Source organism: Humulus lupulus, chromosome 5 (assembly GCF_963169125.1).
Source record: "Humulus lupulus chromosome 5, drHumLupu1.1, whole genome shotgun sequence".
Taxonomy (NCBI): Eukaryota; Viridiplantae; Streptophyta; class Magnoliopsida; order Rosales; family Cannabaceae; genus Humulus; species Humulus lupulus.
The window spans coordinates 218,788,954-218,815,621 of NC_084797.1; the positions used below are offsets into that span (position 1 = coordinate 218,788,954).

At 39.1% G+C, this 26,668-nt stretch overlaps 1 long non-coding RNA gene across 1 annotated transcript; it reads right to left on the bottom strand.

The window, feature by feature from the left end:
* Positions 1 to 10,390: 10,390 nt before the first annotated feature.
* LOC133833976 (uncharacterized) lies at positions 10,391 to 15,550 on the bottom strand. Its single transcript, XR_009893244.1, has 5 exons — positions 15,360 to 15,550; positions 15,171 to 15,219; positions 13,389 to 13,569; positions 13,199 to 13,236; positions 10,391 to 10,828 (listed from the first exon to the last, which is right to left on the bottom strand). It is a non-coding gene; the product is annotated as an uncharacterized LOC133833976 (long non-coding RNA).
* Between the last annotated feature and the right edge of the window lie 11,118 nt (positions 15,551 to 26,668).

Here is a 26,668-nt window from a genome sequence, read left to right on the forward strand (position 1 = left end):
GGGCAAGACCCTCTTAGGATGCTGGAGTCATCCTCTCGGTGAAGACCACAAACCCAGGGCCTGGTAAAGGGCCTGGGACGGCATGGCCGCTATGTGTTTAGCTTGTTGGCTGTTTTGTTATATGCTGATTGATAAATATGCATATGTTAATTGTTTTGTGTTGAGTTTTCTTGCTGGGCTTCGGCTCACGAGTTCTCTATGGTGCAGGTAAGGGCAAGGGTAAGGTCGACCAACCATGAGTATGGAGAGCATGGAGCGACGGGTACATGTTCGGCCTACTTGGCTGCCTCAGCCAGAGGTATTTTTGGGAAATGTAATGTATAAACTTAAATTAGTCGCCTAGTCGACCCTAAATGTATTTTGAGTTTTAAATATTTTCTAAACAGTATTTTGGGATCCCAAATGTTTAACTTTTAGTGTTTTCAATGAATGACTAAATTTTTATATTTAATGCCTTAAAATGACCTTCAACACAGTTTAGCTACACTTTTAATCTAAAACCTTGATTAGCGAGTTAATGGCATGTTTTTAAACTCACTTAGTAACGACTCTTAGGAACTAGGGCTGGGGGTAGTTTCGTCTGTTAGGCATTTAGCCATCAAGTTCCCAACGTCTAGTGGCATTGGGATGCTAATGGGAGACCAGCTTGCCGCACGGGAATGCTATAGCGTTTCCATGAGAGGGAAAAACCAAACAAGTGCATAGACACTTGTAGTTATTCTGGAGATGGGTGGATCCATCTTCGAGATAGAAGAAGAGATCGACACTAGGGTTGAAGAAAGGGTTGATCTCGAACCATTGGAGGAGATTGAAGAAGTAAAGCTCGATGAGAAAGATACCACGAGGGTGGTAAAAATAGGGAAAAATCTTTCTAAAAATGCAAAATAGCAATTAACTTGCTTTTCGAAAGAAAACCAGGATGTGTTTGCATGGTCACACTCGGATATGGTAGGGATTAGTTCGAGTATTATGAGCCATGCACTCAACATAGATAAGAGCTTCCCCCTGAAGCAACAAAAAAGGAGGCTCCTGGATGACGATAGAAAGAAATCCCTAAAAGAGGAGGTTGAAAGGTTAAAAGCAAACCGGTTTATTTGAGATGCTTTCTATCCTGATTGGATAACCAACCCTATCCTGGTCCTGAAGCCCAATGACAAATGGTGAACGTGCATTGAATATTATGACCTCAACAAGGCATGCCCCAAGGATTGCTTTCCCTTGCCTCGAATCGACCAGCTTGTAGATGCCACTGCAGGCCACGACATCATGTCATTCATGGATGCTTATTCTGGATATAACTTGATTGCCATGCATGCACCTGACCAAGAACATACGAGCTTCGTGACCGACAAGGGCTTGTACCGCTATGACGTAATGCCTTTCGGGCTCAAAAATGCTGGAGCCATATACCAAAGATTGGTAAATAGGATGTTTGCTAAGCAGATAAGGAATAACATGGAAGTTTATGTGGACAATATGTTAGTCAAGACCAAACATAACAATAACCATGTATATGACCTCGCTGAGTGTTTTACTGTACTTCGAAAATACAACATGAGACTCAACCCACAAAAATGCTCATTCGGAGTATCCTCCGGTAAGTTTCTTGGATTCATAGTGAATGCTCGATGTATAGAGGCTAATCCCAACAAGATCAAAGCATTAATGGACATGCCCTCACCTCAAAAAACATAAAGATGTTAAAAGCTTAACTGGACAAATGGCGACCTTAAGTAGGTTTATCTCGAAATCTACGGACCGATGTCTTCTATTATTTTAGCTTTTGAGGGGGCAAGAAGTTTGAATGGTCTGACGAGTGTGAACTCGCATTTCAAAATCTTAAGAAACACCTCATCGAGCCATCGATTTTGTCTAAACCGATTGCAGGGGAAGTTTTATACTTATACCTCACCACAACCGAGCGTGCCATTAGTGCAGTACTTGTACAAGAGGATAAGAAAGTACAAAAGCTTGCATACTACGTCAGCAAGAGGTTACTGGGGGTAGAATCAAGATACCCATTAATGGAGAAACTAGCTTTGAGCTTAATGCATGCATCTCGAAAACTTCGACCCTATTTCCAAGCACATCCTATTCATGTGTTAACTGATCAGCCGTTGAGGCAAGTATTATCCAAGCCAGAAGCATTTGGGAGATTGTTGAAATGGGCTATCGAGCTCGGACAGTTTGAGATTACTTATCATCCTAGAACAACGATCAAAGGATAGACTTTGGAAGATTTCATTGTCGAATGCACAGGGATCTCCAACGAGGAAGTCGTAACCCCAGCTTGCGAGCTATGGAGACTTTACGTCGATGGATCCTCCAATGAAAATGGATCGAAGGCAGAGATCATTGTAATCACCCCAATGGGAAATCTCTTCCCCTCGGCGCTAAGATTTGGTTTTGAGGCATCAAACAACGAGGCTGAATATGAGACATTGTTAGCAGGTCTTTGGATAGCCACCGAGCTTAAAGCAAAAGCCATTCATTGTTATAGCGACTCACAATTGGTTGTTAACCAAGTCCTAGGTGAATATCATGCTCGTGGCATAAAAATGACAGCTTACCTGGAGAAAGTTAAAGCAACATTTGGGGGGTTCGAGTTCTACGCTATAGAACAAGTTCCCCGAGAACAAAATTCGAATGCAGATGCATTTGCCAGGCTCGCCATGACTAACGAAGCTGACACACTCAATGTTGTCCCAGTAGAATTCTTATCGACCCCGAGCATAGCCGAGCCTGAGGAAGAGGATGTAAACATGATTGACTCGCAACCTACCTGGATGACCCCGATAGTTGACTACCTCGAAATCGAAAGTCTCCCAACAAACCGGAATGAGGTTAGAAAGCTTATGTACAAAATACCAAGATATACCATTTTGGAAGAAAAATTGTACAGAAGGGGATACTCTATGCCATTACTTAGGTGTGTAACTCCCCCCGAGGCAAAGAAGATTTTGGAAGAAATCCATGAAGGATTTTGCGGAGATCACACCTAGGGGCATAACTTGTAAAAAAAGGTGATTAGACAAGGATACTTCTGACCAACAGTCAAGGCAGATTCATTTGAGTATGTCAAATGCTGTGATAAATGTCAACGGTTTGCTTCAATATCGCGAGCTCCATCCATCGAGATTACCATGATGAGCTCCCCATGGCCATTCGCAGTATGGGGAATCAACCTCATAGGCTCTTTGCCAACTAGAAAAGGTGGAGTAAGATATGTTGTAGTCGCCGTCGACTATTTCACAAAATGGACCGAAGCCGAGCCTTTAGCAACCATCACCTCGAAGAAAGTCCTAGATTTCATGGTGAAAAACATCATTTGTAGATATGGGATGCCCAGGAAGATTGTATCGGATAATGGGTCCCAGTTCGACAATGATTTGTTTACGCATTTTTGCAAAAAGAATGTGATAATAAAAAGTTTCTCATCTGTGGCCCATCCCCAAGAAAATGGCCAGGTTGAAGTAGTTAACAAAACTTTAAAAAGTTCTATGAAGAAAAGGCTAGAAGAAGCAAATGGGAGATGGCTAGAGGAACTAGCTCAAGTCCTATGGGCATATAGAACAACAAAAAGAACCTCGACAGGGCATACCCCTTTCTCCCTATCTTATGGGTGCAAGGCCATGTTGCCCATCAAGGTCGAAATCCCAACCATAAGGCGTGACACATATGAACAAACCTCGAACCAATCCCAACTCGAAGAAAGTTTGGACCTCATCGAAGAAAGTCAGGACAAAGCCTAGTTGAAAAATGCTGCATACCAGCAGAGGGTTGCGAGGTATTTTAACAAGAAGGTTCGAGATAAGAAATTTGGATTGAGAGACTTGGTGTTAAAGTGCGTGTTTTTAGCCACACGAGACCCATCTGCTGGGGTGCTTGGGCCTAATTGGGAGGGACCCTACCAGATCGAGTCCATTATTTGACCTGGGGTTTATAAGCTGGCGAGGCTGAATGGAGGATTGGTTCCACAAGCTTGGAATGGTGAACATCTACGACCTTATTATCAGTAATGTTGGAATGATGTTTATTTGTTTTAACCAAGTGTGTATTTGATTTTATTTTTTTTCTTTTTATCAATAAAGTACTGAATTTCATTCAAACGTTGTATTTTTTTGTTATACTTTTTTGCAAACCCTCGATTTCAATAACCTATGATCATAATCATAGGCTATTAAGGGGACATAAGTGGTATACAATCATACCATAGGCTCGAAAAAATATGACATAAATAAAAAGTAACTCTAATAAACATGTTTGGATTATGAATCCGACATGAAGAAAACAATAAATGTATGGATCATTAACCAAACACGTGAACTAAACAAGTCTGGAACAAACCAACAAAACCTAATCGACAGTCAAAAGTTTGAATTTTAGATAAACTAGCTATAAACTATAAGTCGAAACTAGGGCTGGAAATTTTAGCAAACAAGTTTCGACCTCACAACCTCGAGACCATACTTGAGGATGAGGAAAAGTAACTGGAAAAAACAAAACATAACTAGACTAACAAAGGTTACATACCATTTGAGTATTTTTTTAATACATGGTAATAGTAAGTTTCGGCCTGGATAATAATGAAGTCTAACATGTGCATTTCGAATAAACTATGCATGAATGTATTGAAATTCGAACTTAAACCCAACGTATATTTGTATGAATAAACAAGTATAAAAGCAGGTCCTTAAACATAACATGCTCGAAATATTTCGACCCAAAAATATGATGCATAATATTGAGGCAAAAAATTAAAGGTAGTCAAGATGCAAAAAATTGAAAGCATAAAAACTACTGTTTAAATACAAAGTCATAAGATAATCAAAATAGGTCATAATCGAGCTGTAAATTGTCATTTCCCTAAGGGCAAAAATATAATTACAAAAAAAATTCTAAAGGATTCAACCCTGTTTGAAGCAACTCACTGTTGATTGGCTAAACCGGACTTGACCTCCTTGCCTTTCTCATCCCCATTCCTGCCATCCTGGGTAGTGGCTGTGACCTCCTCCTCAGCCAACCGAGCCTTCCACTTGGAGATGAACTCCTCTTCTTTGTCCTGGAGGAATGAAGTGTCGATGTCGAGGTTCAGGGACTTTATCATGTACATAGCTCGGTGTGTAACCCAGTCTTTCTTGGTCTTGAACTCCTCAGCGAGGCGCTTCTTCTCGTCTTCAAGAATTTCGAAGGTGGAATCCTTCTCTTCCCTCTGGCGTTCAGCCTCAGCCTTGGCAACATTTGTCTCCGCTTTCAGGCGATCGATCTCAGCCCTGGCAGTGTTGAAATCCCCTATCTTGGTATCGAGTTCCGCCTTCAGGTTATTGACAGTAGCCTCGGAGGAGTCAAGTTTGGCTTAGAGAAGTTTGAGGCGTCATCGGCCTTGGCTTGAGCTTCCTTAGATTTGAATTAGACCCTCTTGGCCTCCTTCAAACCATCCTCAGCTCGAATGCGAGCCTGGTTTGCTTCATAAACTAGGGTTTTAGCCGTTGCCATCTTTGAGGAGAATACATAGCTCTGACGAAGGAAACCAAGAAGGGCCTGAAACAAAGGGGTTTTATAATGGTTAGAAAAAAAACATGAAATCAAGAAAGTAAAAGTCATGAGAAACAGACTTACTGAAACCCCGAGCTCCATTGTTTGGTCAGTGAGATGTGTGGGATTCTCTCCCTTAAAAAATCGCAAAACATTGGCATCGAGATTGCTGCAAGCCTGGTCGGCTCGAGATAGCATATCCGAGCACAGGTTGGATCCTAAGTTCCCTGCCGTGTTCTCCAGAGGGTACTCCCAAACGTGGGACGACGCCATAAACTTTCGAACCATCGTCGGGGCACCTGAAGGCTTGGGACTTGAAGGAGGTACGATTTGTTTGCCCTTGTCCCCAATAAGTTGAAAAGGTGGCATAACCTCCGGGGGTTCGATGGTGGAAACTGACGAGGTCATGAGGGCAGTGTCCCTTACCACGACTGTAGATCCTGAAGCGTGGGCTTTGGGCTCGGAAGAGGTGGGGTTTGAAGGAGAGGAACCCTCATCGATCTTGGCCAACTTTGAGGCGGCCCCTTTCTTCGAGGTTACGCAACCTTGCTTGGTTCCACGGGACTTGGGGGCTGTCCCAAGAGGCTGTCAAGATCTGACTCCATGTCATCTGAAGAATACGAGGTATATTGGTCAAGCCGAGAGAGAAAAAAGTCATACATATTAATGACTAAGTGACAAGAACCTAACAAGAAGACTCTTTAAAGTTTGAGCTTGTGGACCAGGAAATTCCCCTATCTTCTGATGAGGCAATGGGAGTCCCCTCCCTAAAAGTGGGGGACATCCTCGAGAGGTCCCTATAATCATTTGTGCCGTATTGCACTGCTACCCCATCCCAAACCTCGTTTAGGCTATACATGGTTTAGTACTTACCTAGCCAGCTATCAAACTTACGAACCCTAAGGTCTACCCTCAACCATGCTAGAAAATTATCCCTGGGGTCCTCGAAGATGATCATTACATCAAGCTCGTGCTTAAGTAATGAAGGGGACTACATGGATGAATCGAGCACGACTGTACCTCTTGACGAGCTCGTTGAGGCCTCATCTTGTGCCACATTTTCCGAGCCTGAGGGTTCGAAGGGGCAAGGTTGGTGGGCCCGAGAGCTTTGACCCGCATGTTTGCCTCTCATAGGGTGCTTGGCGGTGGGAATGGGTACGTTCTCCCATCTCGCATACTTGCAGTTGTTGGAGTCGTCGGTGGTCATGCCTTCTTCTGGAAGGTGGCACAATCAAAGCTTGTCCTCATTAAAAAGGTAAGAGAGGGATCATCGACCATAGGGAAGCCTGAGGATGGTTTCCATACGCTCCCTCATGGCATCCATAGGTTGAGGACGATGGTAGGTGGCTATATAAAAGATTTAAGCAAGACAACATGGCTCACAAAGTAAATAAAAATTAGCCAAAGAATATGAGGGACTTAAGAATTCTCTGAAAGGAGTAGAATTGAGAGGGAGTGAGACCGTTTGTCAGAAAGAAGGAAGTCTTGAAATTCGGGGGGTGATTTGGAATTTCCTCAAATAGGCGCTTCTCTTTTGGGTAACTGGACAGATAGTAGAATCCATTCCTCCATGAGCTCGGGAAGGGTTGTTTTTTAGGTAGAAGAGATACAAGATCTCGTGCGCTGTGGGCTCCTCCCACTTCATCTCCGTGTATAACGACTTTAGCGCAAACAAAACCCTATACGAGTTCATCTGAAGTTGGAACGGAGCAATGCCGACGTAGTCAAGAAAGCTCTGGAAGTAATCCTTTAGAGGCAGCAAGGCCCCAACTCGTAAGTGCTTGTGGCTCCAGGCCGTGAGCTTAACTTTTCTATCTGGGTTGTCTTCCCAAGGCTCAGAGCAGCTCCTCTCGTCGGAGCTGGCGGGCCGACATATCAAATTTGAAGAAAACTTCAACCTATGGCAAGAGAGGAGTTCAAAAATTTGTCGAGTCCAGGTTATAAAACTTTGGTAATGTTCAGCATTGAAGAAAGAACTCTCCGAGACTGGGACGGAAAGGGGTTTGGGAGTTTTAAGTAATTGGTTAGGACCCTCCATTAAGTCGAATACGAGCTCACCCGGTAAAAAGGCTGTGGTAATCTTGAGTTTAGGGTCTAGTGGGATAGGCCTGATCTCGGGGTCTGGGTCAGGATAAGCTACCACTCGGAGTTTCTTCCTTTTTTTCTCTTGGACCTCGTCGATCTGACGTCGAAAATGGTCTCGTATATCTTCTTGCTCACATCGTTCTTTGTGCTCATGGATCAATCGATGGTTTTGAGTGAAAGATGATTTAGGATTGGGAGTTGAGGGGTGGTAAGGGATAGCAAACTTGGGCCCCCACCGATTCTCAGAGTACTACGACATCTAACAAGGAAGAAAAAGGTGGGGGCCCATCATATAGAAAATAATAAAAGGGGATTAAAATTTTGATAACCCGAGCTCGAAGAGCTCGAGATGACGAGATTGCTTCAATCGAGACTGAAGGATAGAAAGGGCAAGATGGACTCAGATGTTTGTCCCGAACCATTGTGAAGTTCAGGCATCGAGAGTGCACCCATGCGAGAGTGGGATGGATACTATCAATTTAAAACAAGAGAATCCCAGATTTCCAGGGAAAAAGTTGGCAGTTACCAAAAATGTTATATTTTTGGGATTTGTGCATTAAAACCCTAATCCAAAACCCTATTTCTTATGTCAAATGAAACCTATGACCCAAAAAACTCCCATTACTAGAAAAACTCCATTTTTTCACATATCTACCAGACATTTTTATCCTAAATTGTGATTCTAAGCATGCCAAAGCTATTTACATCAAAAAATTTGCCTAGTGCAAAAATGAAGCCATAAAAATTTGGCAAAACCAGAGGTATCCTCACAGATATAAGAAATAAGTAAAATAGCAAAAATATACATATAACGAAGAAAGATTAGAGTACTTGCGCGAAGAAGATTGAGGGTATGCAGAAATTGCCGACTGAAGGAGTGGTTGTAGGAATGATCTCACCGAACTATAAGATAAAATAATGCTTTGCTTTTTAGGCTTTGAGAACATGCAAGGAGAATTCTGGTCTTTCCTTTCTTTTTTTCTGGTTTGTGATATCTGAAGAGTAAAAGTGGAGAATGAGGAAGAAGAGGGGGTATATATACGTCAAAAAAAGGATGTCAAAGGTCGAATGGATCTGGACCCTTGGTTTGGGTTGAAAAATGATGTGATGGATGGTTTTTAATTCTAACATTGGTGGCAAAAAGGGGTCATAAGAAAGGACCTGTGCAGAAAAAGAGAGTACTTGAGTACTCCTAGTGTGCAATCCTTTAACATCCTTTTTCTTCAAGTAACGTCCAGATCGTGAATGTTCAATGTAATCCTTCAACATCCTCATCACATAATATCCACATGCCACATTGTCTTATTGGTGTGGACACTAATATTTAAATAAAAGGTCAAGCAATTAATATAAAGAATATTAGTAAAATTCAAGTATAGATTTTCAAAATAATTAAAGTCGTAGTTACTTACTTTCGGCTGCACAATTTCTATATTATTTGGAATCTCGACAGGTTTTGGTAGATTGGTTAGAAAAAGGTTGAAAGCATTCACTATTACTGCCACAATTTCTTCACGGTTTTCCAGTTCTGAGTTCACTGGATCACAACAACAAACGTAATATGCATATGAGGCCAACATAATCAACATCCAATGCTCACTACACAAGAAAAACAATACTAGATATAAGTCTCCAGCGCAAATGTTATAAGGACTAAGTATCTAACAATAATTTTTTTTTTGAACTTACCCATAGTTCCAAGGGACAATCATAAGTTGCTCACTTGATCTTAATTGACAACAGCACTTGATCAGACCTTGAACACGCTCTTCGAATGAACTTCCTTTAGTGGCTACAACATTAGGATTGACAAATAAAAACTTATTTTGGGGCCCTTTTTTCTACCAAAAAATTGTATAACAACCTATTCAGAAAAAAAGTAGTCAAAAATATAATTTGGGAAATTTGTTGTTAAAATAAATCAAATATGAAAGGTTAATTATTAAACTTGTGAAATACCTCATGTAGCGAATGACAACTCCTTGTCCAATATTTTCCATTAGAATAAATTGAAGTATGTCCTCTTTGCATACATAAAGACTTGAAATATCCTGATCGAATACGTCCTCATCTATGCCTGGATTGACATAGTCGTTGTCATCCCAACGAGATGTAATATTACTTTCGATTCCATTGAAAAATAAGTGTTGTTTGATATTACTAAGATCTATTTTTCCTTACATTTCCACACTTAACACATGGGCAATAGCCATCTGTTAATCTAATAAAATCCAATCAAATCGGGAAACATTTCTCCTATAATAGTGATATAACCATATGTTAACAACAAGTCAAACAATTCAAACAACATACAATAAGTTTCTTCCTTATAGCTCCGCAACACACAAACAAATTTTCTAGAACATAGTTCACTAAAACACACAGTTCTCAACATTCTGTTATCACCGCAACACATAATTTTAATCTTAGAACCTACATCACTATGTATGAATATTTAAGATATTCAAACTCCTCTAACAAAAATTTAATAATACTAAAATAAGAAATAAGATAATGTACTTACCTCTTGCAATTAATAGTCCTAGCTAGGAAATTTACTTCACTTTGCAATGCATTTTGTTATTAAATTCACAACCTAAATAATTAAATTCATTAATAAATAAAAGATTACTAAAAAAATATCACTAAATAATTGGATTAACAATAACTTATTCTTGCAATTTTAGAAACTTAAAAACCTCAAATGTGTGCTTGAAATAGAAATTTTGAGGCAAAAATCTCCCTAGTTAAAACCACAATCAACAAAATCAAATTAATTAATAAATAAAAAATTACTAAATAAATAAATAAACATAATATAAATGATCAACTTATGTAACGCCCTGCATAGCCAGGACCGCTACACTGTGTATTTATAAAGATGTGAGGCTTGCTAATCAAGTCATTTAATCAAAACGTGTCATTAACTAAAGAGTTCTAGGGCTAAAAGACATTTTGGCCTCAAAAGATACATTTTATAAGTTGTAAACAGTTTACAGAAGGGATCCCCAAAATCAACAGTCTTTAAAAGCTGGTTTACAAAATTCAACAGTTAAGAGTAAACATCAGCCATACTAAGGAAAAATACAAGGTTCTGGTCCTCTCGTCCCTGTAACCTCCTCAACCGTGGCGGTTGAGCGGCCTGATATGTACATTCACCCTGCAGAGCTCTCCAATCAAGGTTGACCGATCTTGCCCTTGCCTTTACCTGCACCACGCAGCACTCGTGAGCCAAGGCCCAGCAAGAAAACATCATACACAATATAAACAACATTATCAAACAGACATTCCAGTAAGCATGTTCAGATATTCAGTCCACAACATTTAAGCACACTTCAAGGTACAAGTAACCTCAACTATACTCAGGTTATTCAGCAATCTCATTAATCACATTCATAGCCTAATATAATAATCAATTAACACAAATACTAGGGTCGACGCCTTAGGTCACACCCTCTGCTTAACCCACTGACTCCGGCCCAGCTTAAACCGAGCTCAATGCATAATAAGCTGTCCTTGGATACCAGTGTCCGAGCCGTGCCAATTGCACAAGTTAACCGTGGCACACTTAGGCCTTGGTTTACAATTTACATGGCATAATACCATTCTTTCAATCATATATACTAGGGAGCCCTTAGTCCCGTTCAAATATTCAACCGGGTGTAGTTTTCTTACCTTTAGCTTTCAGATGACTTAGCTACGGGCGATACTCCTTGAGCGCGATCCGATCCTCGAGCCCTAGCTTAACACCTAGTCACAACCATGATAAAGGATACTATTAACAATCTTAATGAGTTCCCAAGCCAAGTTCTAGTACTCGGAACATTGAAATTCACCAAATATGGTAAAAGACTCAACCCTGAGCACCCTAGGTTAAATTCCCAAGCCTAAAATCTCAAAATCCCAAAATCCCTTAAGCACCGCGGCATAGGCCACCCATGCCGCGGCATGGCTCCCAAACAGAACCTTCTAAGGCCCAGAAACAGGTAAGGGCCGCGGCATTGCTTGGGCCATGCCGCGGCCCGCCCTCCTTCCTCAGCAAGCAACAACTTCGAAGGGCCGCAGCTCACCAAGAACCATGCCGCAGCCCGACCCTTCGAACCCAGAAAAAAAACCACCATTTTCAAACTCTAAACCTCACCTTAAGCCACCCCAAAGCCCCCAACTCAAGACCAATTAATAATAACAACATTAGAATGATTTAAGCAACACAATCCAACCAAAAATCCAACCTAAGACTCACCAAAACCCCAATTCCAACTTCTGAAATTTCAAACCCACAGAACTCAAAACCAGCCATGAAAACTCTCAAATTCAACCACCAAACTTTAAATTAAACCTTACCTCAGCTGTAGAATCGATTCTCCAAGAGTCCCCTGACCTATCTTCAAAGTTTCAAGCCTCAATTTCCACCTAAAACACCAAAATCACAGATACTTAAAACTCAGCCATTTACCTAAATTCCCCAACCTTAGAAATGAAAATTCAAAGCTTACCTTGGCTCTATCTCAGACCTTGATCAGTTCCTGAGCTAATTCTCCAGACTATTTCCCCAAGTTTCAACTTAATTCCAGCAATTCCCTCTCAAGTTTCAGTAGTTCTTCCTTTGCTAAGAGAGAGAAGAGAGAGAAGGAGAGTTAGGGTCGGTATACACTTTTTTGTCTAATATTTCCTAAGTCTTCCAAGTATATCCTTAGATTATTAGACTAAACCCAAAGCTCAGGGTACCGGAAACACCCCCGAGGGCAAAATAGTAAAATCCCCTAATAATCCCGCCTAGACATCCTAACCCCAAATATATCTCCAATTATTTATTTTCATCACCCGATAGTCCGATTCACTACCCGATACCTAAAATACTCCTTGACTTGCCCAAAGTCAATTATAATGCCCCGTTGTGACTTTTCCCGCTATCTAGCCCTAGGATCGCCTCGAGTCGCCGGCTGCAGAATTATCCACATAATAATGTGGTTCTCACATACACAACATGTCTATTTCATATTATCACATAATATCACCAATTATCATATAATGCCATTTAAGCACTATTAATCACATAATATCACATTCAAATAAGTACTATTTACCCAAATCCCATTTATGCCCTCCTGGCACACTAATCAAGGTCCTTAAGCCTTATTAGCGAATTTGGGTCGTTACAACTTACTTCAATGTTAATAAAATATTTAAAATATATATAATTTTCAAATTAAATAATAATATAAATATAAAAAAATCATAAACATATATATTTGAATTACTTATATCTATACATGCAATTTAGTATGTAAAACTAAAATTAAATTATTTTCCTTATTTTAGACATATATATAACCTAAAAAATTAATTAAAAATATCTACAATTTCGGATGAAATAGTAAAAAAAAAAAAAAAAATAGTAAATAACGTGGTATCAACTATTAAAATCCCAATTGTGTATCTCAAATCTTCATTAAAATTATTTATTAAACTTTAAACAAATATTTTTAATAAACCCACAAATCATAAAAAAAATGCACAAAAATGATTCTTTCTATCATTCTAACTAAAATGCATTGTTTTAATATTGAAATCATACCTCAAATCTGCTTGAAATCGAGCCAAGATCACCCAAAACTGCAACATAAAAAAGCCCTAATTAAAGAAAATAAACAAAAAAATATTGTCCTAACTAGTATACATTAATTAAATCTTAAAAACATACCAGAAATTAATATTTAGAGAAGAAAATCGGTCAAAATTGGAACTTAAAGAGCTCAAAAACGTACCAGAAATGCCCAAAATCGCTATCCTTCACCTCTGGTTCATGTGGCTCGGGGAAGAAGAAGGTATAAGAGGATTATATATAGGAGAGATCTTTGGGAAGACGTCCGATGTGGCACATCTTCCCAGGGGAGACGTTAGATGTTTGCACGTCTTCTCAGGGGACACGTTAGAGGCCCCCAATGTCTGATATTTATATATAAATTAATTATTTTATTCCAATTTTTTAATTTATTCTAAATAGCGTTTCCCACTACTTTTAATGACTTACCCACTTAGTCATAAACAATAACTTTTAATGTCTTACACCCTTAGACGTAAAATATCCCTGAATACTTTTAATGTCTTATTACACCATTGGTGTAAGTCATTATAGGGATTCATTAAAAGTAAAAATTGTCGTAGTGTAAATACCAAAATTTGTTAAACAAATTTTAATACGTCATATTTACTTTATAAAATAATCCATTAAGCATTTTCTAATTTCTCATAAAATAATAGTTCTATTTATTATTTAAATAACATAAAAAAATGTGACAAAATTTGTAGCTATTTAGAATAACTTAATAAGTTTCTTGTTTCCTTTAGAAAATAATTTTACTAATCTAAAAAAAAACTATATGTTTGTAAATGTGAAAGTTCATAAATAAAGTATGGAAAATTACATTTTCATATATATTATTTAAGACTTAGATTATTGAGGTGTATGACTTATTCATCTTAATAAAATAATCATTTTATCTTAATAACCCAAAATTTCAGCAACTAATAATTTGCTTAAAATCATAAATAATTTAAACCATAATCTTTTTCACATTTTAAATAAAAAAACTACACATAAATAATAGTGTCTAAAATACATATTTACATTTTGAAAATACAAGAATTATCATATATATAGCTTAAGGTTTAATTTTATTTGATGCACTAGCTTTATTTATCTCATTTAAAAGACTTTTCTTACTATTAACCAAAAATTCCAGCAACCATTTATTCAATCAAACTCACAAACTTGGATTAAAACTATATTTTCTTCCATAAAATATACAAAAAAAATCTGCATGTATTAATTTGATAAAAATACCATTAACATATGAAATAATATGCCATTTTATTTACTTAAAATCAAATACCACTTGAGGCATCGCATGTGCATTTCAAAACATCATTTCACCATTATCATCACAAAATAAATAAATAAAAAAAAAGCAAGCACAATTAAAAGAAAACCACTTTTAATCATGTTTAAACAAATGCTTTGACCAAAACTTCATATACCAATTAGATCATCATTTGTAAGGGACTTAAAACAAATTCCCAAATTTAACAAAATAACCCAGCATGTTTCTAATGATTAAATGTGACATCAAATAAAAAAAAAATGCAATGATAACCCCTACAGGCCGAAACCCACATGAACAACAATCATAGAAAATATCAATAATCTCATTCACATTTACATGAACCCTAGCATTTTTCTACAACTCTTTTATGCATTTTAATATTACCATTAACATGCAATAAAAAAAATCAAACCATCCTAAATCATACACACAAGGCCGAAAACTTCATGGCACCAATCATGAATACAATACCAATAAATCCATTCCAAAATCCTCATGTCATACCCCTTCCATCAACATCCATCAAAGCATGACCAAACCCAAAATACAACCAAATCACAACAAGGCTAGAATTCCCTATCATTCAAGGCCAAGATCCAAAATCAAACCACTATCAATAATGAAATACTCAACAAAACAATAATCAAGGTTACGATTTACTACCTCCTCGTGATGACCAAGTCTTGAAATATGGAAAGATGGTAATCACCCTCTTGATACACCAAGGGTTTTTCGAACCCACACAAAGAGAAAAAGAAAATCAACAACAACCAAGAGCAAAAACTTAGCAAACCAAAAGAAAAATGAGGAGATGAACTAGAGAATCAAAAATACAAAAACTCAAACACATACCCTAGGATTCGAAATCCTTTTCTCTTCTCCTCCTCCTCCTCTTCCTTTCTCTTCTTTCCTTCTTTCTTTCTCTCTCTATCTCACACACACTCTCTCTCTCTTCTCCCTCTAGCCGACGGATACCAAGGGCCAAAATGGCTCTCTTCTTTCTTTCTTCCCTTTTATCTAACCCTAGAGTGAGTAGCTAGCCTAAAGGGAATGATAAAGTTTCCCAAACCTAATCCCCTTTTCCTTTATTTGTTTTATTTGGTTTTCTTAAATAAAGGAATTTACAAATAAATTAGAAGAAGAAAATCCTCCTCTTTCCCAATTTGTCTAGCCATCATCAATTTAATCCATTTAAAACCCAAACCAAATTGGAAAAGGAGAGCACCCATTTCCCATTGTCTTACATGCCCAACTCTCTAATTTTCCTCTTTTTTAATTTCTTTTTAATTAATTTAATTCCTTTAATAAATAATATAAAAAGAAATTAAGTGTAGAAAATACTATTGCAGGCTCACCATGCAATCCATGCACATGCACACACATAATTGCTCAAATGCATCACTACTTACCATGCACATTGGTGCATTCAACCAAAACTTATTTTACTTACAAATTAAATTAATAAATAAATAAAACAACTAATAATTAAATTCACGTAATTCCTACCAAACAATTAAAATAATTTTCTAACACTTAACAATTATTAATAAAATAAAGCACAAAATTAATTAATCTAAAAAAAAATTTGGTGCGCTACAAAATCATTTTGAAAAGTATTCACCACCTCTATCAATTCTAAGAGTCTTTATTTTCCTTTCCAATTGATTTTATACTTCAGATTTATAGATTTTACATGCATTAAATGCCTCATTCTTACTCTTAAGTAAATACACATAAGTATACCTAGAGCAATTATCTATAAAAGTCATGAAGTATCTATTTCTTCCTCTAGTCAACATGCCATTCAATTCACATAAATCACTATGTATTAAATCTAGTAAGTTTGAACAACTATCAACACTTGAAAAATATTTCTTCACCATTTTAGATTTAACATATAATTCACCTTTATATGCTCATTCATATCACAATTAATCAATCCACATTTAACAACTCTTTTAATTGTGCTATAACCTATATGAGAAAGTCTATTATGTCACAAAGTAATAGAATAAGAATTAATCATGTTGCAAGATTTAGATGCCATATCATTATTGCCACTATCAATAGCACAAAGTTTGATCATTCCATCACATGTATAACCCTTTCCCACAAGAGTGCCTAATTTAGTCAAAGTGAGTTTATTAAATTCAAACTCCATTTTGATACTAGATTTACTCAATAGAGTTTCACTCATAATGTTTCTAGTCATATCAGGATCATAGAAAACATTAATTAGGGCCACATTCTTTCCATTAGTGAAGAACACATCAATGCAGCCCGTTCCAAGTACCTTGGATATCTTTTCATTTCCCATTTGGACTTCAAGTCCCACCTTTGCACACTTTCAAAGGTTTTGAAAAAGTTTTATCATAGGTTGCATGAATAGTGGTACAAGTATCATACCACCATCCTTGCACCTTTCCTTGTGTTGCATTAACTTCACTCAAGGTTGCAATGATCTCAACATCAAATGCATTGGCCTTAGTATCTTTACTTAGGGTTGCAATGATCTTAACATCAAATTTATTTACCTTAGTATCTTCACTGTCTTTTGCAATGATCTCATCATCAATTGCATTGACATGTTCACCTTCTCTTAAGGTTGCATTAGTCTCATCACTACAAGCACATACCATATCAATTCTCTTTAGGGTTATCATACATTCCTCATCTAATGCATTAAATTAAATTAAGGTTAACAAATATCTCATACTCAATTGTATTAACCCTAACCTTATTATGGTTAATTTTACAATTACCATATCTCACATAATGATCAATAACTTTACAAACAAAACAAGTGCAACAATAACCCTTGAATTATTTATTAACATTCACCATTGTACTCTTAATATAAACAATGATCTTAAACTCACAAAAATATGACATCAAACACATTTCATTCAAATTCTTGAAATCTATACATTTAAAATAAGGAATTTTATAATACCAATCTCCATAAGCATGTAATCCCATTGAGTTATCTCATCCTTTGTTGATAAAGACTTTGAATCCATATCCACATTCATGTAGAGAATTTCCAAATAGAATTTTCTTTGATCTTTCATGGTTTTATGTTCAACACAAACCAAATCTTGAAACAAGGATTTGAAGGTTGTAGAAGATGAAAAAATTTCCCTCATTGTTGATTATGAAAAACACAAAAATGAAAGTAATTAGAATTAGCTCTTTTGATTGATGGGAATATATGACTTTACTCTTTGCAAATCAGCATTGAATTGTGATAATAATGCAATATTCCAAACCCTAGATGTTTTTCAAGATTCAAATTCAATGTATGAATTCAATTCTTGATAATCAAATAAACATGTTCATGATATGAATGTTAATCTTAAATACAAGAAACTAAATGATTAAATAATGATAAGATGAACTTAGATGCATTTAATCATCAATACTAATAATGAAAATAATAGAATGAAAAAAATTCAACAGCTTCGACCTGCCCATTGGCTTGTGGGTATGCTACCAATGAGAAACTCTTGGTTATGCCATATTTTTCATAAAAATCTGTGAAGAGATCACTATCGAACTGAGTTCTATTGTCTGACATGATCTTTTTACGGAGTCTGAATCGACATATGATATTCTTTACAACAAAATCTAGGACTCTCTTCAAGGTGATGGTTGTCAAAGGTTCAACCTCTACCCACTTCGTGAAATAATTGATTGCGACTACTGCATAACAAACTCCTCCTTTTCCCATTGGCAGGGAACCAATTAAATTATTTCCCCATGCTACAAATGGCCAATGGGATGTGATCATGGCTAACTCGGTTGAAGCAGCTCGGGCATCTACGGTGAAGCGCTGACATTTGTCACACTTTTATACATACGAGATTGAGTCCTTTGTTAAAGTGGGCCAAAAATAGCCCTGTCTCAGTACCTTCAGGGCAAGGTTTTTCCCCCCAACATGGTCTTCACAGAAGCCTTAGTGTATTTCTTGTAAAATACTTTGTGCTTCCTCGGTCATAACACATCGCCGAAGGGGAAACGAATGCCCTCGCCGATAAATGATCCCCTCAACAATAACATACGACGGAGCGTGATACAGCAGCTTTCTCGCATCCTTCCTATCATCAAGTAGCCTTCCGGTCATGAGGTAATCCACTATAGGAGTCATCCAGGTTGGTTTTATGTCAATCATTCTGACCTCCACCATCTTTGCCGTTATACTCGGGCTTTCCAAGAACTCCCTTGGGACTACATTCAATGTATCTGCCTCTTTGGTGGTAGCGAGTCGAGCTAGAGCATCAGCGTTGGAATTCTGCTCGCGGGGTACTTGCTCAACAGAGCTAAACTCAAACTCAGACAACTCGCCCTTTTCCTTAGGGAGGTAGGTTGCCATCTTGATGCCTCGAGCTTGGTATTCCCCCAATATCTGATTTACCACAAGCTGAGAATCACTATAACATTGGATGGCTTTCTCCTTCAGCTATTTCGCCACCGTTAGCCCTGCCAATAAGGCCTTATACTCCGCTTCGTTGTTGGATGCTTCAAACCTGAACCAGAGAGCTGTATGGAACCAATGTCCTTCAGGTGAGATTAAGATTATTCCAGCTCCCGACCTATTTTTGTTAGATGTTCCATCAACAAAGATTTTCCATAACTCTTGCACCGACTCCATTATCAGACTGTCCTGAAAAACTGTGCACTTGGCAATAAAATCAGCAAGGGCTTGGCTTTTGATTGCAGTTCGTGATATGTACAATATTTCGAACTGGCTAAGTTCGATGGCCCATTTTAGTAGACGACCCGATGCTTCAGGATTTTGTAAAACCTGCCTTAAAGGTTGGTCGATCAAGACGTGAATAGAATGGGACCCGAAGTATGGCCTGAGCTTACTTGAAGCCAAAATGAGACAGAACACAAGCTTTTCTATCAACGAGTAATGTGATTCAACTCCGAGAAGCCTCTTACTTACATAATGTACGAGTTTCTGCGCCCAGTTTTCTTCTCGAACTAACACAACATTGACTATGTTTTTTGTCACGGCCAGGTAAAGAAACAGACATTCTCCATATGTTGGTTTTGATAGTACAGGGGGTTCGGCTAGGTGCATTTTCAGGTCGCGAAATGCCTGTTCGCATTCTTCGATCCATTCAGATTTCTTGTTTCCCCTGGGCAACTTCTAGAATGGTAGACACTTGTCAGTGGATTTTGAAACGAGGCAGTTTAAGGCTGCCACCTTTCCGGATAGGCTTTGTACTTTCTTATGCGACCTGGGCAAATGCATTTCTAACAACGACCTGATTTCTTTTGGATTCGCCTCTATCCCCCTTGCGTTGACTATAAACCCCAGACACTTTCCCGACGCAACTTCTAAAGTGCACTTATGGAGATTCAACTTCATGTCGTACTTCTTCAATATGCCAAAACATTCTTCCAGGTCAGATACATGGTTATTGGAAGTTTTTGACTTGACGAGCATATCATCCACATACACCTCCATGTTTCTCCCAATCTGGTTAGCGAACATTTTGTTGACCAACCATTGGTATGTAGGTCCGGCATTTTTCAGCCCGAATGGCATAACTTTGTAGCAATATACGTTATGCTCGGTCATGAAACTAGTATGCTCTTGGTCTACAGGGTTCATCATGATCTGGTTATATCCAGAGTACACGTCCATGACAGACATGAGCTTGTGACCGGCTGTAGCGTCTACCAAATGATCGATTCTTGGTAGTGGGAAACAATATTTGAGACAATCCTTGTTGAGGTCAGAGAAATCGATACAAGTTCTTCACTTCCCGTTTGGTTTCGGAACCAACACAGGGTTAGCAACCCAGATCGGGTATTTTGCTTCCCTGATAAACTTGCATTTAACTAGACGAGCTACTTCTTCTTCTAACGCTTCAGATCGTACTGTCCCCAAAGCCTCCGTTTTTGGGACTTCGCAGGCACATTCTTGTTCAAGTTTAAAGTGTGCATTTTTATACTCAGATTGATTCCCACTATATCCTCGTGCGACCAGGCAAAAACATCTAGGTTCTTCCTTAGAAATTCGACTAGCTCCTTCTTCCTTTCGACTTCAAGATTTTTTCCAATTTTGACAACTCTTGAAGGTTCTTCTGGGTCGATGTTTATTTCATTGAGCTCTTCTACTGCTTTAAGCTCAGACATGTCTTCGCCTATCTGCAGATCAATGTCATCCCGTTGGGCGACCTCATCATTTCCTTCTCGAGGTTCTTCCGTCCTACGGGTAACTTCCATTTTCCAGGACTCCTCATTTCCTTCACTTATAACCATTGCTTGCTGCCCGGGTTGTGATTTTCCCTTCATAGCAATTATGTAGCATTCTCTGGCGGTGAGCTGGTCTCCACTTATTGTGCATATTCCCAAGGTTGAGGGGAACTTCATTGCAAGGTGTCGGATTGAAGTGATGGCTTCAAAATCCATCAACGCAAGTCGTCCCAAAATTGCGTTATATTCGGCTGGACAATTGATGATCATAAACTCAAGTATTTTAGAGAAAGTTTGTGACTCTTCTCCCAATGTCACAATTAGTCCGATCGTCCATATGGCCGCTGTTCCTTCACCTGAAAACCCGTACAGAGTCATTGAGGTCGCCTTCAAATCGGTTACGAACAATCCAATATTTTCTAGGGTGGACCTGAATTGCACATTTACAGAACTTCCATTATCCACCAGTATTCTTTGTACCCTTCAATTAGCGAGCTGCACAGTTACCACTAGCGGGCCATTATTCGGGAATTGAACGTGGCTAGCATCATCTTTCGTGAAAATGATTGGTTGTTTTTCCAACCGCTGTTGTTTCGATAACCGCTGCTCTAGGACAAACTCCACACCATTATGAGTTTTCAACTCATTAATAGACCTCTTTTGGGCCTCGCTACTCGTGCTCGCCAAATGAGGTCCTCTGGCAATATAAGTTATATCTCCTCCTACTTCCAGGGGAGGGTCAACCTGATTTATCTGATCTCCAGGCTGTCCTGTCATAGTTTCCTGAGCTGGTTGAGGATTCTGCCCGACTGGTTGATTGGGGACTACCTGATGTTAGGCGTACTGAGCTAATGATCTAGCCTGAATAAGAGTTCCAATCTCATCCTTCAGCTATTGGCAGTCATCGGTGTTACGACCAATGCCATTTGGGAATTGGCAAAACTTTGAGGGGTCTCTCTTTGCCCTCTGATTCCTTAAAGGCTCTGGCTTCTTCCATGGGAGGCGATTAGAATTTTCTAGGATGATATGTTCCCGGGTGTCCGTTAGGTCTGTGTAGGTGGCATAAATGGGTTTGAATTTCTCCTCAAACTTGTTCTTCTTCATCCCGCTCTGGTCACCCTCACCATTCCCTTTCCTCTTGTTGTTTCCTGCTTGGTTGTTCTGGGTAACAGGCTGAGCCGTAGCTACAACATCTGCCACTGCTCCAATGGGTTGGATAAGGGCATAGCTGGTTCCTGCAACAACAGATTGTGCCTCTTCCAGGTTTATCCACTCCTGAGCTCGGGCAAAAAATTTGTCTACACTTTAAAATCTTTTTCGTTGGAGTTCTAGCCACAGATCACCTCCCACCAAGATTCATGTCCTCATCGCCATGAGCTTCAGCATCCCTAGCTCATGTTGTAACATTGGCGAATCTGCTCAGGTATGCCTTCAGTGACTCATCAGGTTGCTGTTTTACATTGGCCAATGAGTCATCCTCTACATGAGCTGCCTATGAAGTTCAGAATGCTTTCTTAAATTCGGAAGAAAATTTCTTCCATGAGCTTATCGAATGCTTCTTGTATTGTTTAAACTATTGACTGGCAGGTCCGACTAGAGTCGTGGGGAACAGGATACATCTTAGGTCGAGCCACATTGTGGGCCATCATCATTGTGTTGAACATCCGAAAATGATCATATGGATCTGTATTTCCATCAAATGTCAGCATCTTTGGCATCCTAAATCCAATAGGATAAGTTGTTGCAGAAATGTTTGGAGCGAAAGGTTCGAGCTCTTCATATGAGTCGCAATCATTGACCCCCTTTCCAAATAATAGCCTCTTCATCTGTTCCACCATCAGGGCTAGTCACTCAAGGGTTAGGTCCTTGGTCTCTAGGTTAGCTAGGGGTTGTTTAGTAGCTCCCATCCTACTGTACGCGTTTGGTGGGTTATAGTCCCTCCAAGTCCGAGCTTGGTTAGGTGGGACATTCCCATTGTCACGTACGATAGACGGACCTCCCTCATGTCGGGTGTAATTAACATCCTCGTTCTGAGCTGGATACCTTCTTTGTGAGTTCAAATGATCGTGCAAGTCAAGCTGTGGATCATACCGCAGACTCTGTGCTGAGCTCAGATGATTCCTCAGGTCACTTTCAAACCTGCCTCCACGCTGGCTCCCCGTCCAGTAATGTCCATTTACAAAACTTACAGCCCGCGGTTGAGATCGAAGACTTGGATTCTCAGTACGTGCCCATGGGGCGTAAGTATCTACAGACAGGGGAGGATTTCTCCAACTGCTCCCACGAGCTGAAGCATCTCGTTGTGGGAGAGGTGGTGTAGGATGTCTAATCGGTTATGGTAGATGCCTTATTGGCGAGGATATCCTCATTCCATCAGGACGAACTAAATTAGCCTCGGATCTACTCCAATATCCCGAGTTCTTTGTGCCTGGGGTTCTGACCGTGGCACATGAGGATTTGCTGGAGCATTTTGCCTTTGTGAACTTGTCCCAGCCTGCCCTGGTGGGTTGTTGTGGGCACTCCTGGGAATTTGCAAAGAAGGCACGGAGCTGGGGGTCGTAGTCCTCACCAACCGACTGACATGTTGGTGATGACCTCTGTGATGACTAGTGGGCTGAGCGCTCCAGTGGTTTCGTTCTGAAGGCACAGAGCTTGGAGTTGGTTCTGACAGAACGACTAGGTTTAGAGCAGTTATTTCTGTGGGAATTATGAGACCCACTTTGCCTCTTTCCAACATTAATATCAGTTGCAAGAGGGGGTAACCAAGCCAAGACCTCCTCAATTTTCTTGTTTTCGCTAGTGAGATGGCTACTTAATTAGGCGTTTTCCATCTCAACAACAGTCAAATACCTTGGATTAGGATTTGGTGGGATTGATGTTGAACTCCCGACGTCGTCCTGACCCACCGATTGCTTTCCAGAACGTTGTTGAATGTCTGGGCTCCTTTCAGCGAGAACAACAGTATGATGGGCCTCCTGCCCACCATGTTGCTCCATGTCATTCTCATGCATCGATCGAGTGAGCACCATGATGAAAGTCGACTGAAACTTGCGAAACATTAATTTCCTCTCAATGAAAGCACCAAACTGTTGACACAGTTTGTCTCCAACAGTAGATTAAGAAATCGAATAGGGAGATTAGTGCTAAATCATAAACCATAATGAAATAATGGAAACCCTCTCACACACACACATATTTTATGTGGTTCAGTGGTTAAAATCCACCTAGTCCACGAGACAATATTATTCCTTTTCTCTCTCAATTTCTACAGAGTTTAAGTAATACAAAAATGGTCGTCTCTTTCCTTGTCCATTATTCCTGATATTTATAGAGGAATCTCCTGGAAAGGTTTGGGTAATCTCATGAATAAATAAGGTATACATTTAATACAAATTATTCCCATTTACATTGGGATATGATTTGATAACAGAATATAATATACTCCTGCTATCTCGAATAATAAATGATAGATATGCGATACAACCCGAGCATTAATGAGCATATAAGGAGCCTCCGAATCTCTTAGGATCCTTCAATATGCGTTCTGTCCAGGTTTCCACGAGCTGAATATCTCACCTGAGCTTGTGTTCAAGGATTATCTAAACCCTAGCTCGTAGTAAGCTCAGAGCGCCCAAAGTCGGATCTGGCCATTGTAAGTCTCGAACTTGATTATTTTCTTGAGGGGCGGTCTGATAATAACCTATATACCATGTACGAAATGGAATGAGTCTCGAGCTGCTCACATCATTGTTAACCAGATATCCTACTTGGCTATTTTACCACATATTCATCTGCCAGCTGTACTCGAGCTGAGTAACTGAAATTGTGCTATTTTTAGGGCACAACAATTCTCATTAATTGCATGGATTGATGGGCCCAACAATAGGGAGTCAACACGTGGCACCAAATTTTCAGACAAGTCAGAGGAAGCCCAAATGTCACCTCCCGAAAAGCTTTTTGAATTACTCCTCAATTTAAGTCTCCACTGTCCGAGGAAGAGTGAAGAATTAGTGGCAAATGTTGTCTGTGTTTTGATCAATCGACATGTGTCAATTGAGAGTAACTAGCGACATGCCATGGAGTCCTCGGGATGCGAGTTCGTTGATGCAGTCTTGTCTGGCCGAATATAGGGGGTCTCCAGGTGAGGCTATGACCCGATGTCTTCTCTCAAGCGAGGGTGTCTTTGAGGGAGACCACATTTCAGGACAGTTTCTGAAGTATGAATACTCACAAGTGAGGCCACGACTCGAGATCTTGATCTCGGGAAGAGGATGTCTCCAAGTGAGATCACGCCCCGAGGGCCCCTTCTCACTTGGCCATTCTTCAAGGTCGCGACTTCGGTCCTCGAGCCTAGGAGTAACGCTAGGTGTCAATCACTACGGGTGTGGGCCTTGAAGGGATCATCTGACAACTTTCGGTGATCCTCGATTAGCAGTGTCGAGTTCGTACACTTGACATTTGGCATTTCCCACAATGTCGTCTGACATGGGCAAACGTGCACCCTAACTTTCACAGGTATGTTCCCCATAAAGTTTGTGTGACTTTTTCAATGGGCCCCGTAGGATCTGCGTGGACTAGTCTTTATTGTAATGCAACCCTTTGTGTATTAATTTAACATTAATACCCTGATATTAATGAAAGATGATTAGCAATAATGATCCTAGCCTCTATAAATAGGGCTGGGGTATCTCCTTGTAAATGGTTCGGTTTTTTAGAGACAGAATACTTTGTACTCAGTGCAATATATACGCTGCTTTAGAATCACCATTGAAGCTTGCTATCACAAGCTTCAAGCTCACTAAATAATAGAGACTCATGGACTAGGGTTATTTTATAACCTGAACCACGTAAAATCTTGTGTCTTTCCTTGTTTATCCATTAATCTCTCAGATTAAGTTAGCAACGAAAAAGGCAGTCAACAATATAACATCTAAATCTTGGAATGTGGTTATTCTAATTCTATTACTTTGTGGCATAATAGACTTGCTCATATAGGTTATAGCACAATAAATTAGCATGATAAATGTGAATTATGTGTTAAATCTAAAATGTTAAAGAAACTTTTTTCCAAGTGTTAATATATGTTCAAACTTGCTAGATTTAATACATAGTGATTTATGTGAATTAAATGGCATGTTGACTATAGGAGGAAATAGATACTTCATGACTTTTATAGATGATTGCTCTAGGTATATACTTATGTGTATTTGCTTAAGAGTGAGAATGAGGCATTTAATGCATTTAAAATCCATGAAGTTGAAGTAGATAATCAATTGGAAATTAAATTTAAGACTCTTAGAAGTGATAGAGGTATTGAATACTTTTCAAATGATTTCAATTTGTTTTGTGAACAACATCGCATTATACATGAATGCACTGTACCATACACTCCACAACAAAATGGGATAGTTGAAAGAAAGAATTGGATTTATATTGAGATGATTAACACTATGCTTTTACATGCCAAATTGTGTTGTAATGTGTGGGGTGAAGCTTTGCTTGCTGCGTGTCATATATTGAAACGAATTCCTAAGAAAAAAAAATGTATCTCCATATGAGTTATGGAGAGGAAAGAAGCGTAACCTAGGCTATCTTAAAGTGTGGGGGTGTCTTGCTTATTGCAAGAACACGCAACATAAAAGGACCAAGTTGGGTCCAATGGTTGTTAAGTGTGCATTTGTAGGATATGCCTCAAATAACAAGGCCTATAGGCTATTAGACTTGGATTCTAATGTGATAATTGAATCAAGTGAAGTGGATTTCCTTGATAATATGTTATATTGTGATAGCAACTTTCAAAACCCACAAGTGTTGGAGAATCTCTGGAAGAGAAAGATCGAAGGGTTGATGAGCAACCTATATTTCCCTGGAGAAGCCAAAGGCTTAAAGAGTTGGGATCAATTGAGAAATGTTCTCAAGTAGAGATACTCTACGATAGACTTGAAGAATTC